Source organism: Octopus bimaculoides, chromosome 17, assembly GCF_001194135.2.
Source record: "Octopus bimaculoides isolate UCB-OBI-ISO-001 chromosome 17, ASM119413v2, whole genome shotgun sequence".
Lineage (NCBI taxonomy): Eukaryota > Metazoa > Mollusca > Cephalopoda > Octopoda > Octopodidae > Octopus > Octopus bimaculoides.
The window spans coordinates 32,691,163-32,703,626 of record NC_068997.1 but is presented as its reverse complement, the minus strand read 5'-3'; positions in this window follow the sequence as shown (position 1 = coordinate 32,703,626).

Sequence of the window (12,464 nt, the reverse complement as noted above, 5' to 3'; positions counted from 1 at the left end):
GTGTGTGTGTGTGTGTGTGTGTGTGTGTGTGTGTGTGTGCATGCGCATATATATATCGATGTATGTTGGTTATTGCAGTAGCAAGGCAATGTTGATTATTTGTGGAGTATTGTTCTATATATCGTCACTGAATGTGTAGGGGCAGGGGATATTCTATGTGTGGTTGTGTGTGTATATATGTGGTATGAAGATGTTATGATAGGGAGATGAAGTATTGCAGTCGTCATTCTAATGCTATTTGTGGCTGTTATTGTCGTTTATGGTGGTGGTAGTGGTGATATGATTTAGCCCACGGTTAGCAACGACTGAACAGAACCATGATCAAAGGCGTTCCAGCTATGAAGATCCAGTACTTTATTCGAACAGTAAGTATATGTAATACCACATAATCCAGTTGTCTGACATTTTTAAAAATACATTGTGCGATTCGGAGATTTTGTACCCATTTCTAGTAGGTCGCGGCGACGACACGTTCAGGCTCCCTTCCCTATTGTTACCATGGTAAGCGTTAACTGTGGCGGTAGCAGAGATGGGAAGGTGTGGTCGTCGAGGCAACCAATCGTAACAGCAGCCGTCACGGACGAATCTTGAGTTTGTCACAGTTGACTGAATACTGAGCTGGTTTTTGTTCCTTTTCTCCTCTATCTTTCTTCCTTTCTGTCTCCCTCCATACTTTCAATATATCTATGCGTTTTTTCTTCTAATCATTGTCTCCTCTCCCTCCTCCTCTACTACTACTACTACTACTACTACTACTACTACTTCTAGTAGTTATACCACCAATACCACCACTACCTACGCCAGTAGTAGTAGTAGGCAGTGTGGCTAAAGTTGTTTCGGTGTCTCTCGGTGCAGATTTCTGCTTTATTAAGCACTAACAACACGGCCTTACCCCATTTCCACTCTACCACCTCCACCACTACCACCACCATTGCTACCCACCATCAGTACCCCCTCCTACCCCTCCGATCCCACACCTTCCATCTCCCTTACGTATCCACCCCCACCCCCGACCCGCATCCCACTTCCCTTCATTTACTTTCATCTGACTCTGATCCACTGACCTTCGACCTCGTTCGCTGATTCCGAAAACAGAGATATGACCTCACTGTCTATTTATCATTCCGGGTGGGAAAGACGTGCTGGGGAGGATGCTGTAATGAAATTGTTGTTGGTCTCCCTGTTTTTTTTTCTTTTCTCCCTCCTCTTCTAATTCTTAGCATCATATTTTTTTTATCATCGTTATCTCCAGCAACAACAACACCAACAATACCATCACCAGCACTGTCCATCATAATCATCATAATCATACTTGCGATGTGGTAGTAGTAGTAGTAGTAGTAGTAGTAGTAGTAGTAGTAGTAGTAGTAGTAGAAGCAGTAGCAGCAGCAGCAGCAGTAGTAGTAGTAGTAGTAGTAGTAATAGTGGTAGTAGTAACAGCAGCAGCAGACGCAGTAGTAGTAGTAGTAGTAGTAGTAGTAGTAGTAGTAGTAGTAGTAGTAGTAGTAGTAGTAGTAGTAGTAGCGATGGTGATGGTGATGGTGCTCAATTATTGCTTTTGCTCTCCTCTACGCCATCTCCTTTCCATCTTCCTACCCTACCTACTCTCCATCTTGTTTCCTTGTATCTCTCCCATCATCGTTTCTATCTTTTGAAACTCTCCTCCTCCTCCTCCCCGTCGTCGCCGTTGTCCTAGTCGTCCTCCTCCTCATCCTTTTTCTCCTCCTCCCCCTTCCTATTATTCACCTCCCACTCACCTAGTCTCTTTTTCACACCTCTTGCTCTTCCATCCTTTATCAATCTCTCTCCATCTAAATTTTCCCCCTTTGTACTGCCGAGCTCATAACACTTTTTGTATGTGTGTATATACATATATAATGTGATCTATTTCTAGCACATTGAATGTCCACGTTAGTGGTCAACGTCATATATAAAAATGTACTTTAATACCCTGAGATTGCAGATACTGTTTCTGAATCTCTTTGATTCTTTAAATGTGCTAGCTTCCTGGTAATTAATCGATATTAATTAATATATGATTTTTTGCCATATTTTAAATATATATATATATATATATATATATATATATATATATATATATATATATATATATATATATATATGCACATACAACACAAATACATATACATGTGTGGTAGTGGTGGTAGGCGTTTCAGTGTGCGCGTGCGATGGTGCGTGTTTGTGTGTGTGTATGTGTGCTCTTCTTGGTTGTAAATATTCCCATTCAAGAGTTCTAGTGAACTTTCTGAATTTTACATTAGCGTTGAAATCAAAATATTGACTTTTAAGTAAATAATATCTATAAATAAATCCTAGTTCAATGTAGAAAATATTTTCATGCAAAGCCCATATCCAATACTCGATAAGTTTAATATCATATCAAATTACCCAATTGTTTCTCAACCATTTTTTACCAATGGCACCCTTCTATTACTATTTTATCCTGTTGGATCCCCATGACTATACAATTTTCTTTTTGTTTTTAAACTAGCTTTATAGATACTTCTTTCAAAATTCCTATTTTGTTATTCACTCATTGAATTATGGAAAACATTTAAGAAAGAAACTTAGCTATTTCTTGCAAAAAACGCATCTAAAGCAAAATCTTTCACCCTTAATAATGCTTCCCCAATGTACTATTTTGCTTGTGTGGACCCACGAAATCCGAGATAGACCCCACCAAGGGTCATATGAACACCGGTTGAGAACTAGTGAATTACACTTATCATCCAACATTGGATACAGCAACATCATGTTTACGACTGTCACCACCATCACTATCACGAGTATTCTATATACAAACAATGTCACAAGCACCCGGCCAACGTTTCTCGCCACTATCGCCAACGCCGCCGCCACCACCACCACCACTACTAACATCACCACCACCAGGATCATAACCATCGTACTACGCACACACCCATCAAAGGAACAACAAAGGAAAGAGCAAAGCCGGAAAGAATATTAATGTTTGCCCTATCTTTTTAAAGAGTGAGTTGAGGTTGAGTGGGAGGCAGGAAAAGGGGAGGGGGTTGTATTGGAGAGCGGAGAGAGAGATATATTGAAGGAGGAGGGGGAGGGGATGAGGAGTGGAAAGTGAGTATAAGAGAAAGTTAGAGAAAGATATGGAAAGGGTTAAGCATTAAATTGGAACTGCAAATAGGGAGATCGAAATATTAATCTTGTAAATACGAGAAAATATTTCCAAAGTCTAACCGACGAAATAAATATGAAATTACACTAAGCTTAGAGTTATAATATTAAATAATACAGACGAAATAATGACTGAAAATAGAACACACATATATCAAAATATAATACAACAATTACATGGTTTTTAGTTGTCATTTCAGTTACCGGCATTCCCGCGTTACAGTCACATTACGTGATTTTGCGCTTACCAGAGAATTGTGAAGTATGACTGTTAATTTCAGAAACCATCTGTAATTTCGCTCTTACGGAAACGCGGATAAATCTAGAAAATTTTAAAACATTTTCTTCTCAGCAAAAATGTTGCTTCTCGCTGATTTAGCTGAGATCAAATAAACAATTGAAAAAATTGTAATCGCCATCCATCCATCCATCCATCCATCCATCCATACATACATACATACATACATGCATTTATGTGTGTGAGCGCGCGAAAGCAATCTTTGTGTGTGCGTCACTATTAACATTTACGGAGTGTGATGTCAAATTTTTCACTGAATGTTTGTGTTTGTCTATATTTTCTTGGGTCACAATGAACGTTTCTCCATCTACACACACACACACATACACACACACATACACACACACACATGCATACACACGCACACACACATACATACACTCGCACACAAACATACACTTGCGCACGGGCAAACACATACACGCACACATATGTATATATACATTCAGTATACATTACCTCGCTTCTTTATACATTTTTCATACATATATATATATGTGTACACACACACACATATATATATGTATGTATGTATGTATGTATGTATGTATGTATGTATGTATACACACACACACATTTATATATACGCATACACATACACACACACACTTGCGCGCGTGGCAGACACACACATGCACGCACACATATGTATATATACATACATACATCTATATGTATATATGCATGTACATATATACATGTGTATCTATATACAAATATATATATATATATATAGTCCTCGTCTGTTGTTGTTTTTTCGTACATTCTCCCATATATATATATATATATATATATATATATATACATACACGCACACACACACATATATCAACTTACACCATCACCACTACTATCATTAATACCAAAACCAATACTATCACTGCCATGACCAATCCACCAACTCCTTAATGACCACCACCAGCAGCAACGAAGCAAAGATAGTATAAACGAGATAAACAGCTCCCTTTTTTTTTAAAAATAAAAGACAACCGCGTGAGATAATGTGGTGCGGTAGTGTATTTTAAATGTTGAATGAAATGTTTTTGATTTTAGGTCAATGAAGATTGACTTACGATTAAACAGCAACAACAAAATTAACAAGAACCTTATGACCAGCACCACCACAAACAGCACCCCCAATATCACCATCATCAGCACAAGACCAATTCAACTAATTTTACTACCCCTGCCAACCCACCAACTTTTAAATAACAAACTGGCAGCAAAAATAATGGTATAAACACCATAGCAACATCTGTAGCTACATATGTTATATGTCAACACAGTGGACGTGTATGTGTGTAAGTGAGAGAGAGGGAGAGGGAGAGAGAGAGAGAGTAAACTGTGTTGTCTTTATGACCCAAATCAGAAGTGGAAGGAACAATGTGTCATGAACTTGGTAACCCTTCAACTAACTATGATCATACAGTACTTCTCCCTACCTCATCTCTTTACCCTTTTATCGTCTAATTTCTATTATTGCATCATATCACCACTGGGCATTTCCTCCCAAAAGAAACATCAAATGATTTTTAGAAGCAACTAAATCTTGGTGCTGATTTTTTTCTACATTTTATTTTTTTTTTGTGGATAGTTGTTAACTTCTACTTCTGTTGGAATAACCTACAATTCAAGATGTCTGGAAGAAGCCAGGTAACTTGAATTGCAACTGAAGGTAATATTGTGAAAATGAAGTATAAAAGAATTACATTTAAAAAAGCTTGATGCGAGAGAAAAATCAGTCATGTCAAACCATTAAAGCTTGCACCGTCTGCTGTGAGTAAGAGCAATAATTGACAACACAGAGAAAATTCAGTGATGAAGAACTTATTCTTTAACTGTTAAGACCTAATTTTTTTCATGGATCTAGTGAACGGCTCTTGGGTGAATGGATTGAGGATCATGCTCTACATAATGTACCGATAAGTACAATAGTAATTTTAAAAGGTTTGTATGACGATTTCCAGAAAAAGGAAGGTAAACTTACTAAAGAAAACCCTTTTTCTGGCTAGTAAAGGTTAGTTTGAAAGATTTAAGAAGCACTTGAATATGCATAACATAAAAATGACTGATGAAGCTGTCAGTGCTAATTACAAAGGCTACAAATAATTATCCTGAGCAGCTGAAAAAAAACATGGTGTTGCTGAAAAACGTTGTTACTTAAATAAGCTTATATACACCAGCCAATAGATCAATGTATGATAGCTAACGTCATGACATATTATCTGAGAACTTGCAAACAACTTATGAAAGAAAATGACAGGAGAACAAAAATATAGTTAGAGACATTTTGGAAGATATTCAACATAATGGACATTGTAGAAAACATAGCTGAGTCATGGGGTGAAGTAAAAACCCTCGACTTAGAACTGTGCTTGGAAAAATTCATGGCCAGACTGTATTCGAATACATGTTTTCCGCAAGTAGAAAGTCTACATAAAATTAGGAAAGATATTATGACACTTGCAAGTGACACTTGCAAGTTTAAGGAAGTCATAGAGGATGATGTAATTGAGTTTTTAGAGTTCTATAGAGAAAATCTATGTAACAAGGAGCTGATGCTGTTAGAACAAAAGCAAGATTGGAATACAGATGGGAATACACAAGTCTCAGCAAATCTGCTTAAATTGACTGCAAAAGATATTAGTAAAAAAGAATTTACAATGAGCTCAGTTCTGACACTGAGTTATACAAAAGAATGATGCGCCATAAACATCAAACAAATTTGGATAAACCATTCATTTAACAGGTATATGTTGATAATGATGAGCTACACGATAAAGTAGTATCTCTCATCCTCTTGGTAACTTTTACTCTGCACAATTACCGTTCACACAAAAGTGACATAGTTTGTGGTAAGGATGTACCTGTTACGATATTACAATTCATACTGATTCCCTAATGTATTTCTCTTCAAATACTTAAATAGAAGTGTGTGGTAAGAACCTGGCTTCCCAACCACATGGTTTCGGGTTCAATCCCACTGCGTGGCACTTTGGGTAAGTGTCTTCTACTATTGCCTCGGGTCAACCAAAGCCTTGTGAGTGGGTCTGGTAGACGGAAACTGAAAGAAGCCAGTCGTATACATGTGCGTGTGTGTGCGTGCGCGCAAGTCTTTATGCCAGTTTATGTACCCCGCTACCGTTTGACAACTGCCGATGTCCCCCGTAACTTAGTGGTTCAGAAAATGTAATGACAGAGTATTGGGTGCCTTTTGATTAGATGTGTTTGATCAGGTAATTCGTCACGTGATTGATTTTGACTTTGATGAGGATTGCACACTGTGACAGGTATCTATATGTTCTGCTTTAGATTTCATCCATGGTTGGTCGTATGGATGAAAGCTTAGTTAGAAGTGTTGTTGGCGACGTTTGTCCTTTTCATCGGGTATCCGAAGTTCTTGTTTTGAAATCGATCGGCAAGAACTTTAATATATCACAGCAATGTGAAGAAATTTCGGGTCTTTTGTTTAGGATTAAGGAGAGGTACTGGATGAAGTGAATTTTTGCTGGGAAGCAAGGGTCACACTAAAAAAGCGCCTTCACAAACACAATAGCTAATTCCACCACTACCTGAAAGCGAAAAGCAAAAACAACGTAAAGTTTATATCTGAACACATTTGGAAATCCAAGAAGCGAGAAAAAGTACAAATACTGCTTGGATGATCATAAAGAAAGCTCGGGCATGCCGAAACGAAACTAAAATCATCGTTGGATTTAGCATCAGTCTGGTGAATTATAATGATCTGGATACTTTAAACCTTTTTCGTTGATATATTTTATATTTCCTTGTTTTTCTTTTTTCTTTTCTTGAATTTAACTGAAGCAAAATGTATCACTAGTAACTGTGCTTTCTTTTCAAATCTTAATTCTATCCCTCAAAGATAAATCTGAAGAAATTTCAGGCCACTTTAGCACGTTCTGTGCAATAAGTGAATTAATCCAACGAACTAAGCAAACAAAATTTATAGTAAAATTAATTTAAACACTTTCTCAATTCCCAAAATGAACGTCATACAAACATAGAGTATAATAAATTCTCAGCAGATTTTGCTATTTCACTTGAAGCTTTACATTTGAAACAAATATCAGCTATAAGCTATAGAAATTTTAGATAACTTTTATAGCTGTGTTAACTCTTTTATAACTGTATCTTCGGTTTAACTCTTTTATAACAGTTTCTTCGGTTGTTAGTGTTAATGAAGAGACCACCAGTATTCGTAGGTTCAAATATTACAATAATATATCGTAGAAAATCAAGAAAGTAGCTTAGAAAAGAGTAAAGAGGTAAGCATGAGCGTAATGTAAAACATTTGGAGCACTATAAATGAAGTTTTTAAATGAACCATAACTTTCTTTCGTTGAACATATCCACATTAATGTAGGAACGTGGCCATGTTCAACAGTATGTCAACAAACGTGAATAATATTGAATATTGTTAGTACGAACCTTAATACTTTCGTTGGGTTCAATGAATAATCGTTACTTCTGAGGAAATTTTAGAAAATTTATTTACAACAGATCCCTGAAGTCAAGAGATGCAGTGATTTTTCCTATATTCAAATGTGGAGGTGATCACCGTGATTTAAGTACTGGGAAGCAGATGTACAACTAAACATGACTTATGAGATCAAAACATATCCAGAGTGGTCACTTTATTTGCCAAAAATTAATCCTCCAACTGCTATTTAAGTATTTGTATAGATTTTAATTAATGTAGATTACAGAGTTATTTCCCTTGTCTTTCTTAACCAGAACTTTTCAATAAAGTTAATAATTTTTTTCTTTATATTGCATGTGTAATCATTGTTAAAACATTTATAGTTCAATATGGTATGAATGTTATTCCCCACTTACTGTCTCTACTTGCTTACAACCAAAGCGACAACATCCCAACCTCTCTCTCTTTTCCACTCAGACTCCCAACTAATTTCCACTTATGACGCAGACTATCACCAATTTAGCCAGATTCCGGATTTGACACTCTCTATATTTACACAATCCTCTAATCTCTTGATATAACAGCTGCTACAAGTGGCTTCATGCCTACTGTCAAATTATAACATCAAAATCACAACAGTACGGTATACGAAGCAGTGCAAATGAAATATTTAATCGTTACCTATTGTGGGAAATGTAATATAATATTTACATACCATCAGATGTCTTGAAAGTAGTAGAGTACCAGGAGTCTCACAAGGATCAATACTCGGACCAAGTCTCTTACTATATATATAAAGACAAAGCTGAAGTAATTCCACTTCTATTTTTATGATGGCATCTGAGACAATCCTCACTGAATATCAATGTTGAAACACATTTTTAAAAAGATCCAATTTATCAGCTCCGTTTAATTCAAATAAACTAGTATTATTAAACTCAGCAAGAAATAACTAAACTCAATACATATTGATTTCAAATCTTGGCACAAGACCAGCAATTTCAGGGGGAAGGCAAGTCGATTCCATTGACCTCAGTGCTCAACTGGTACTTATTTTATCGACCCCAAAAGGATGACAGGCAAAATCAACCTCAGCAGAATTTGAACTCAGAACGTAAAAACAGACGAAATGCCACTAAGCATTTCACCCGGTGTGCTAACGATTCTGCCAGTTCGGTGTCCTAAGCTCAATAGATATTGCTTACTTAACTCAAGTATTATTGGAAGCACAGCTTACTTACAGGAGAAAGTAATGCCAATGAGAGAGTATCGACCAGACCCTTAAAATTACACCTTACCGTCTTATAAAAGAACAAATTGAATAGACTAGTTCTAAGTACACTATTCCTAAAATTGAGTCGTGATGGTCATTGTTGGCCGGCTTGGAAATAAATAGCAACATTGAATATACACAATGCAAAGATAGAAAGAGCACGAGAAAATTATACTACTTCTCTTGTCCTATCAGAACAGATAGTTTCAAAGATTTGGCATAAAACAAACAAAATGACTCCAGAATTTGACTGATAATTGTTTCATCGACCGTTGGATGCATGGATAATTAATTACACATCTCATCTCGACTGCTACATATTTCATATTGATTTCTGTATTATCTTGATGGAATATATTTCATGTTGATAGTGCATATTTCATTTTAATGGTGGGCAGCTACAAATTTCATCTTGACACATATTTCATGTTGATAATATACATTTCATATGATTTATACACATACCATCTTGTGTGGTATGTATTTAAACTTGATTGGCATACATACATACATACATACATGGTGCCGTCAACGTCGGACGTGCAGGTGTAGAGGACCGTTTAAAAAGTCCATTTGAACGCCTTCCTCTAGAAATATGCCGACTTCTCCAGCCTAGATCGATAACGGGTTTATTTCTCCAATAATTAATAAGAGAAACACCTTTTACTCAACAACGTAGCGTTATTCTGAACAGATTTTAAAATATACACCTACACCACGTGGAATCTCGCTAACACGATTATGGTTGAAACTAACACCACCACAGATGAAACTAACAACGTCACCACCGATTAAAACAGAACTACTTCACCAGTAAGCTATTTAAGAAGACGTAAGTACTCTTCTCATTTTACTTGGACTCAACACCTGAACAAAGATTTACTTCGGGGTTATGAAAAAGCCTGAGATGACCCTTCAATTAGATACATGAAGCGGTTAAAACAATGCTGGGACAAAGCTCATCCCAACTTACCTTCACGGCGAAACAGCTCCGACAACAAACATCTTTTGTAAAAAAACAAAAAACAAAACAAAAATAAAACTGGTCCTCGATCCTCCCAAAACACTGAGAATGGGCCAATGTCTGCCAGAAGCGGCGTAAAAAGTAATGTAAACAAACCATTTCTCCCGCCATCGCTAAATTCGGGTCTCTAAACTCAGCTGACTCAGTAGCGAAGACTGCGGAATACATCCAACTCAAAAACATTTTAAAATTACAATTCGCAAAAGATTTTGCTACTTTCTCGAGGCTTTCGTTGAGCAACAGACCATTCCCAACAAGAGTGAGAAAAAATCCGACCGATTTAATCTTTAAAGTTATCAACAGTATCGCTGGAAAGCATATGGAATCATGTGATGTTAATTACTGGAATATAAATACTCCTATATTCGCCGCTATCACTCTTAAAGAACACCTGCGAGAAATCTACAGCGAACAAAGTTACGAAATTACTAAACGAAAACAACCTAGATGGAAAACAAAACTTGAAGAAAACATCAACAACGTGTGCCGCCATAACAGAAGGTTAACTACAGCAATAAAATGTAAGGAGAAAAATGAGTCTACGCCTCACCAACTCTACCTTAGACAAAAATTAACGAAACTTTATGGCAACTCTTCACACTGACCTCTTGAGGGAAAGCTAATCACTTTAAAACATGAACTTAGGACGATGAGCGAGAAACTCCGGTATCGCATGCGAATTTTTGAACGAACCAGTATCAATCACAAATTTGCTTCCAACCCACAAGCATTATACAGAGAGATGAGGACGGAAAACATTACCATTAAGAAAGCTCTCTCACAAGAAGATCTACAATCATTCTGGTCAAAAATTTGGAACGAAAAGAGGGATTTCAACTTGAATGCATCATGGTTAAATACAATTGAGAGAACCAACACCTGAAAGGGACCTAATAGTTGGATATTGGTACAAGAAGCTGACATTTTATAGAAACCAATTGATATGTATGTTCAAAAGGACTACGGAAGGTCAGACTGATATACCAAATTGACTTGCTACAACAAGGACAAATCTTGTTGCCAAAAATGAAATCACCGCAAAAATTGACGAACAGGGGAGAAGCATTGTAATACAAATACGCACCACATAGCAGTTCGACATCACTTACTGACGCCAGTCGACAGACTGATGCCTGAGGGTTGCATGAAGGGGCTACTAGCGGTGGAAACCTGAACTACAACGGGCTTGTCCCACAGAGAACGTTTCCGGTTACTTTTGGGGACCTTCTCGTTTATGGTGACGAAAGCTGGTGGTACAGAATTTCCAAATGTGGAAGAGGCGAAGAAAAAACTGACGGGGGCATTGAAAGGCATCACTTCGCAAGAGTTCCAGGACTGCTTCAAACAGTGGAAAATGGGTCTGGACCGATGCATTGCTTCAAATGGAGAATATTTTGGAGATGATATAAGTGTAAACAAGTAAAACTAAGTGAATAAAATAATATTGCAAAATTACGGTTTATTTTTGGTACCCCCTCGTATATATGAATATATATATATATATATATATATATATATATCGCCTCCAAGACTGAGTGGTCTAAATGGCAATGACACGAAACCACTATGGTATTTTGGGTCATTGACTGACGAGGAAAACTCAGCTGCGAGTATTTCGTGTATCGTGTCTTTGTCTATATTTCCCGTCCATTAAGTTTTCGTCTAGTTTCCAGTTTACTCTGCTTTCGTCTAACATTTTCTCCTTGTTGTGTTCTGTATGTTCAACCCTTGATACATACATACATACATACATACATACATACATACATACATACATACATAAACGACACTTATTTTAGTGCTGTTGACACGGTCGGATTGAATGGTACTGCCAAGGTGTCGAAACCATAATGACATCCGTGGTGCAGCTGATGATGGAGGTATGTTGGATTGTTGGTATGACTGTGGAACAGCATTACAACACATCCTTTTGATATACATATGTTTATATGCATATGTGTGTGTGTTTATGTGTATGTGTGTGTGTGTTTGTGTGTATGTGTGTGTATATATAATAATCGATTAAAGAAAGAGAAGATGAATTTGGTATTTCTTTAATCGATTACTATCTCAACTAAAAGCGGAATTCCTGAAGTAGATCCAACAGAAATACACCCCAAATTCGGATGACACTAGGTAGCCCAATATGCATCAGTTCTTTACTCAATTCATCAGCACACTAATTGACATGTACTCATTAGTCCAAGATATTACATATAACTGTATATATATATATATATATATATATATATAT